This window comes from Saccopteryx leptura, chromosome 3 (genome assembly GCF_036850995.1).
Source record: "Saccopteryx leptura isolate mSacLep1 chromosome 3, mSacLep1_pri_phased_curated, whole genome shotgun sequence".
Lineage (NCBI taxonomy): Eukaryota > Metazoa > Chordata > Mammalia > Chiroptera > Emballonuridae > Saccopteryx > Saccopteryx leptura.
The window spans coordinates 340158355-340165940 of record NC_089505.1 but is presented as its reverse complement, the minus strand read 5'-3'; the positions used below and the strand labels follow the sequence as shown (position 1 = coordinate 340165940).

Below are 7586 nucleotides of genomic sequence, written 5' to 3'. Positions count from 1 at the left end.
GTGTCTTCTAACATTGTACTGGGTAAATTAATAATACTGTCCTCTGTACTTCCTCTTCACCTGGAACAAGGAAAGGTTGAGTAATTTGCCAAAGGTTACTCTAAATGTCAGAGAGAGAATGATTAGAGCCTAGATCTCTTAGTCCACACACATGGAATCTTACTTCTCTTTAGAAAAAAGGGAAGGGGAGATTGTTACTTTTTCCTGAGTGTGGACAAAGTGTTTTCTCTAGATTTAAATAATGCCTTCCACAATGTTAATTAACATCAATGGCAGTCCCTGGCTGGTTGGCTCAGTGAATAGAGTGTTGGCCTGGTGTACAGATGTCCAGGGTTTGAGCCCCAGTCAGGGCACACAGGAGGAGAGATCATCTGCTTCTTTTCCTCTCCCTCTCCCCTTTCTCAGCCAGTGGCTCGATTGGTTTGAAGTTGGCCTGGGTGCTGAGGGATAGCACGGTTGGTCTGAACGCGTCAGCCTCAGATGCTGAGAATAGCTAGGTTGATTTGAGCATCAGCCCAGACAGGGGTTGCTGGGTGGACTCCTGCTGGTGCACATGTGGAGTCTGTCTCTATCTCCTTTCCTCTCACTTAAAAAAAATGAGAGGTGGTGGGGAGAGGGAAAAGATCAGTGGTCCCGTTCCCGTTCATCAGCTTTCTCTGATTACACTTTCACCTTGAACCCATGAAGATTTTAACAACATATGAAGCTGAAGAGTAGTTTGAGAATCAGCATGCACCTGTAAAAATATATTCTGATGAAAAGAGAAGAACTGAAATAGATGGAATAGAGTTTGGCTGGTGCTTTTGGCAGAAGATTGCTAGTTTGCAATGCCAGGATCCCAGGAGCACAGGGCTTGGGTTTCTAAGGCAAAGCTCAAGATGTGGACTAGAATGTTCTCACTTCTGACCATGGCCAGGAACATGGAGACAAACTGTTTCTTGGGGCTTTTGAAGGTTCTCAAAAATGTTTGCATAGCATAAAGTAGGTCAGATAATTGAGATTTTTCATCAGAAAGAAGAGAAAGCACTTCCAGACAAGTTTTGTTTGCTATTTGCTTAATTATATGACAGCTAACCTGGACCCTCTGGCATTAAAGAGACGTGGTACCTCTTATTCACTTCCTTTAAAAAAGAGTTGCTTTGCAAATGAAAATGAGTCCCAGGCAAGTGGAAAAACACAAATTTATTTTCGTGTTTATTATACCACCCCTAGGGTGGGGCAGGCTGTTAACTATACTTCTGTATAAAGTTAGACCACACCACAGTGCAGCTCAGGGGAACAGATGGAGAATTGTAGTCATCATTTTCCAGATAAGGGAGAAAGCGCCACAGTCATTTACACTGTCATTGCCATGTTGGCTGTTGCTGCTGTGATTGATGTCATCATCAGATAAGGTATATGACGAGAGGGGGAGAGACGCTGGGGAGTCAGGCTATCTCTCAATCCCGTCCCTGTAAATGACTGTAGAAATGAGGCTCAGTCTGCTTCCACGAGTCTTCAGTCGACAGAAAAGTAATTGCCTATTCTAAATGAAAAACAGGACGTCCTGATTATAGTAAATAGGAGGAAGGAGAAAGAAATGAGCAGAGCAGACAACCAGGTCTTTCATTTGTAATTACCTATTGAAACCGCTCCTCCGGCGGGAGCGGAGGGAGCGGGCAGCTCAGGGGCTGATGGGGTGCCCACAGGGCATCTGAGGGCGGAAGTTGTCCATATGCCTGAAGCTCCCCTACACTGCCCATTAGAGGGGTTGGTCTGAGACCGCCTGTGTTTGGGGGTAATTAAAGAGAGACTAGAATGTTTTTACATTCCTTTTCCCCCTCAAACAAACCTGTGTTCAAATTCTGACTCTGATGCTTACCAACTATAAGACCATAGGTACTTTTCTGTCTTTCAGCTCATCTACAACTGGAAATGGGCAGGGTATCAGCTTCACAGTGTTGTCGGGAAGCAGGCCAGTGCATGGTAAGTTCTGAACAGGCTATTATTTTAATCTTTAGAAATGTTTAATTCTTTTTTTTTTTAAGTGAGAGGAGGGGAGATAGACTCTTGCATGTGCCCTTATGGGAAGGGAAGAGTAAGAGAAGGGGGAAAGGGAGGGGAAGAGAAGCTGATGGTTGCTTCTCATGTGTGCCCTGACCAGGGATCAAACCCAGGACGTCTGCACACTGGGCCAATGCTCTACCCACTGAGCTAACTGGCCAGGGCCAAAAAATATTTTATTCTTATCATTGTTATCCCTTGACTAACTAGTATAGCTAGGTCTAATTTCTGTTCTGCTTTGACATTGCAGGACTGCCCTTACCTGCTCTCTCACAATGTCCTTGAGAGCGCTTGCATCCTCAGAGCAAGACAGAGCGCTAACTCCCAATGGAACTCCAAATGTGGGGGGCAGCTCTCCCTCTCTTTGTGTCCCACCTCTGGCCAAAGAAGCAAAAGTCACAGGCAGGACCAGCTTTCTGCACAGATGCAGCACATTTTGCACCCAGAGTCAACCATGGAAACCAACAGGAGACCCTGAAGGGTATACATCCCTGCAAGGACAGCCCTTCTGATAAACAGTGCATCAGCTGGCTCTTTGGTGCACACGGACAGGCTTCCACAGAACTGCTACAGTCTGAGGAAGGCACAGTTCTCCACCTGGCTCTGATGACTAATGATAGCTAACATTTATGGCCCCATCTCTGTACAATAAGTACTTTGAATACAGATTACTTCATGTAATCTTCATAGCAACACTAAGACAAAGGTGCTTTTAAAAGTCCCATTTTCACAATGAGAACACTAAGACTTAGGAAGGATAAATGATTTGTGATTTGTCCAATATCAACCATAATGCCAGAGCCAGTATTTAAACCCAGGCCTCTATGACACTAAAGTCCATGCAATGATCATATTGCCAATCTCCAATCTAAGAGTTGTTCCCAGGGAGCTACAAACTTCTAAGTCACTGTGCATGTCCCTCACCCAGATGGAGCCCATGAAATCTTCTTCAAGGGCAACCTCATTGCAAGAAAATTCCATGTGCTCTCCTGCTCTTCAAGGGAAGAAAAAGGAAGATTACTAAGGGCCTTGGGAGAAATGTTCCAGTTCCAAGCAGTATCTATGCTATGTGTAATCCTATAGTGAATTCAGAGAAAAATAGAACAGTTACTGGAAATAGAGTGAAAAATACTTCTTCCACAATTTAGAATTCCCTCATAAACATATGGCCAAACCCAGGAACAAGCCATGAATATAAGAACGATAATTTGATTGTGTTTATTGTCTATGTTGCACAGGGTGCTCTCCTGCCTGCCCCAGGGAGAAATGAGCCTAGTGAAAATTGTGTGGGCTGGTAGGATATCTGAATTATCTGCATTGTTGATTTTACCTCCTGATAGATTATTTCATGAGGTTGAATTAGCTGATGTGCATTTCAAGTTCTCAGCTATCAGCAAACAAGTCACTTCTGAATCTTAGAGAATTGCTGCTATCTCGTAGGTCAGAAAACAGGTGGTTTCACACTTATCAAAGCATCTCAAATAGAAATAGAACTTTAGGATCACAAATTTTAAAAAGGACCTTATTGAATATGCCCCAGATTGGGTGGGTGGGGGTGGAACACCAGTATCTCTTTTGGACCCTCAAGAATATATGCTGATATTCTAGAGGGAAATAGGGTAATTAGAGAATTTTTTAAAAGTAGGTGGTGATAACCAACTACGTACCAGGCGTCCTCAAACTACGGCCCACGGGCCGCATGCAGCCCTCTGAGGCCATTTATCCGGCCCCCTGCCGCACTTCCAGAAGGGGCACCTCTTTCATTGGTGGTCAGTGAGAAGAGCACTGTATGTGGCGGCCCTCCAACAGTCTGAGGGACAGTGAACTGGCCCCCTGTGTAAAAAGTTTGGGGACCCCTAAATTTTTAGACAAAGATTCTGGTGAACTGTGATTGCTTGAAAGATGGAGGAGTCTGTTGGGAAGAGCATCTTGCTCAAAAAGCAAGGTCTTAGCTGTTGATAAGAAAAATGGTTGTTAGTGCCACCCAGTGCTGTAACTCAGATTCACCTCCTGCCCACTCAAACCCCAGCCTCCCGAACTGCCCTCCTCTGTGAACCTGTGTCCAAATCTATTGAAAGGAGGAGTCCATAAGCAAAACTAGAAAGCAGTTTTCACTCAAAGCTGTTTGCTATGAAGGCATGAATTTCACTTCCCTGGCACTCTACTAACCAGATGAAATATACAAAAATAGGAGAGATCTGTGCGTTGGCACCTGGAGGGCTCCATGTCCTAACAGGAGACTGTGGTACCCAGAAGAAGCGGTGTTACCAAGGGAAACCACAAGGGTCTCTAGTAGGAAAGCCACTGTGTCTGGTGTAAATCATGGTAACAAGTTTGGATTTTAAGAACAAGGAAAATATTTTCATCAGAAAAGAGAATACTCAGTTTTTAAAAGATCATTTGTATGGGGGACAGATTTTAGGGAACCAAGAGAAAAAGTTGGGAGACCAGTTCAGAGACTGTTGTAATAGTCAAGGCAAGAGATGGTTTATATAGATTCAGGGGATGGCAGCGAAGATGGAGAAAATGGATAGACTGAAGACACATTACAGAGGTAGAGTCAAGAAGGCTGGTTGGTGTTTTGGATGTTGAGTGTAAGGAATAGGGAAAAATAGACTGATTCTCCAATTTCTGCTTGTATATCTGGGCAGGTGAGGAAAACTTGATGAGGAATAAATTTAGAGACAAAAATATCAGGGGTTCTGTTTTGCAAATCAACCAAATTACAAATGAAAAAGAAGACATTGCAACTGAGACACAGAAATGGAAAGGTTCATAAGAAGCTATGAGAAACAACTAGATGCCAACAAGTTCCTGGACAACCTAGAAGAAATGGGAAAATTCTTAAAAACGTAAAACCTACCAAGACTGAATCAGGAAGAAATGAAAAACCTGAATAGACCAATCCGTAGTAAGGAGATTGAATCAGTAATCAAAAATCCCAACAAAGGAGTTCTGTTTTGAATACATGATTTAAAGTTAAACATGCCTGGGAGATACTTAGGCAATTGGATAGAAAAATTGGGTAATCAAAGGAGGCCGGTGTTGGTGCCATGAACAAAAGAGTGAGATTCCTTTTTTTTTTTTTTCCTGAAGCTGGAAACGGGGAGAGACAGTCAGACAGACTCCCGCATGCGCCCGACCGGGATCCACCCGGCACGCCCACCAGGGGCGACGCTCTGCCCACCAGGGGGCGATGCTCTGCCCCTCCAGGGCGTCGTTCTGCTGTGACCAGAGCCACTCCAGTGCCTGGGGCAGAGGCCAAGGAGCCATCCCCAGCGCCCGGCCCATCTTTGCTCCAATGGAGCCTTGGCTGCGGGAGGGGAAGAGAGAGACAGAGAGGAAGGAGGGGGGGTGGAGAAGCAAATGGGCGCTTCTCCTGTGTGCCCTGGCCGGGAATAGAACCCGGGTCCCCCGCATGCCAGGCCGACACTCTACCGCTGAGCCAACCGGCCAGGGCCAAGAGTGAGATTCCTGAAGGAGTAAGTGCGGAGAGGAGGGAGGATGGCCTAGGATCAGCCCTGAGGACACCACCCTTTATAGAATGGATAGAGGAAAATGAACTAAGAAAAAAACTGAGAAGGGGGCATCTGAGAAGCAGGGAGAAAATCAAAAAGATGTGTTTGTTGTTCCAGAAGCCAAGAGAAGAGCACCTGCCAAGAAGAGAGAATTTGGTCTTAACTAAGGCTGCTGAGAGTGTGAAAGTCAGGGATGAAACACGGTTGGTTGGATTTGAGAACGTGGGGGTCACAGGTGACTAAGTGAGAGCAATATCAGAGGGGGGTGGAGTCAGGGGGGGGAGTTGGTTACTGAGTGGGCGAGCACATGCATCTATTGTTACTCCTCGTGAAGTCCCACAAAATTAACAGTAAAGTGATTGTCTTTAACCTAAACCCACGAGGATGGTGAGATGGGGAGGAGACAAAACAACCACAAAATCTGGAGAGCTGGGCACCATTAGGTAAGTGCTAACTGATTTAACAGCCTGGAGAAAGCTGACTCCAAAGTAGGTCGTGAGGGAACTCAAAACCAATACAATTTACACCTTCAAAGTCTCAGAAATTGGTGGCACCAGGAAACTTTCAAAGTGGAGGTGAGGCAAGGGGGCAGATAATTGGCATTAAAACCAGGAAAATTGTTTGAACGCAGTTTAAAGAGAAATTATATGCGTAGAACTTCTACCATACTTTGAGTAGTCTTTTAACAGCTCTTCCTCATCTGGCAGAAGACAGGATTTATCATCTGCAAAAAACAAAAACAAACAAACCACAATGAGGTAAGAAACTGTGTTCTTACCTGTGCTGAGACTCTGCAAGGGTTCTTCCCTGCCTCACCTTCCAGAGCACAAGCAGAGAGGTGTCTCTTGGAAAACTAATTAGTGAGAGGGAAAGTATTTACATCAGGGTTCCCCAAGGAAACGGCCAAGCCAGACTGCCCTCCTGTGAAGCCTAGAGTTGATAAACTCCACTCATGTTAACAGAGTTTTAACTCAGCTTTTTGGTCCCACCTGTCAAATATAAGCAAACAGCAACTATTATATCTAAAAAAAAAAAAAGAAAAGTCTTGGCCCTGGCTGGCTGGCTCAGTGGTAGAGCGTCGGCCTGGCGTGCAGAAGTCCCGGGTTCGATTCCCGACCAGGGCACACAGGAGAAGCGCCCATCTACTTCTCCACCCCTCCCCCTCTCCTTCCTCTCTGTTTCTCTCTTCCCCTCCTGCAGCCGAGGCTCCATTGGAGCAAAGATGGCCCAGGTGCTGGGGATGGCTCCTTGGCCTCTGCCCCAGGCGCTAGAGTGGCTCTGGTTGCAATAGAGCGACACCCCGGAGGGGCAGAGCATCGCCCCCTGGTGGGCAGAGCGTCGCCCCCTGGTGGGCGTGCCGGGTGGATCCCGGTCGGGCGCATGCGGGAGTCTGATTGTTTCTCCCCGTTTCCAGCTTCAGAAAAATTAAAAAAACAAAACAAAACAAAACAAAAAACGGAAAAAAAAAACCTTTAAAAAAAGAAAAAAAGAAAAGTCTTTAGCCCTGGTCCAGTGGCTCAGTTGGTTGGATCCTTGTCCTCATATGCCAACATTGCAGGTTCAATCCTGGTCAGGGTACATACAGGATCAACCAATGAGTGCATGAATAGGTGGAAAAACAAGTCGACACTTCTCTCTCTCTCTCTCTCTCTCTCAAACAAAAAATAAAAACTTTTTAATTAAATCTTAATTTTAGAAAGTCTTTAAGACCCTGGCAGGTTGACTCTGGTAGTATGTTGGCCCGGCATATGGATGTCTCAGGTTCAATTCCCAGTCAGCACACACAGGAGAAGTGACTATCTGCTTCTCCAATCCTCCCCCTCCCCCTTCTCTCTCTCTCTTCCCCTCCTATAGCCATGGCTCAATTGGTTTGAGCACATCGCCCCAGGTACTGAGGATGGCTCCATGGAGCCTCAGCCTCAGGTGCTAAAAATAGCTCATTTTTGAGCATGGCCACAGATGGGCAGAGCATTGGTCCCAGATGGGGGTTGCCGGGTGAATCCTAGTTGGGGCCCATGCAGGAGT

At 45.8% G+C, this 7586-nt stretch overlaps 1 long non-coding RNA gene across 1 annotated transcript; it reads right to left on the bottom strand.

The window, feature by feature from the left end:
- Window positions 1–1696: 1696 nt before the first annotated feature.
- On the bottom strand, window positions 1697–6280 carry LOC136398054 (uncharacterized). Its single transcript, XR_010749970.1, has 3 exons — window positions 6231–6280; window positions 2306–2420; window positions 1697–1765 (listed from the first exon to the last, which is right to left on the bottom strand). It is a non-coding gene; the product is annotated as an uncharacterized lncRNA (long non-coding RNA).
- Window positions 6281–7586: the final 1306 nt, after the last annotated feature.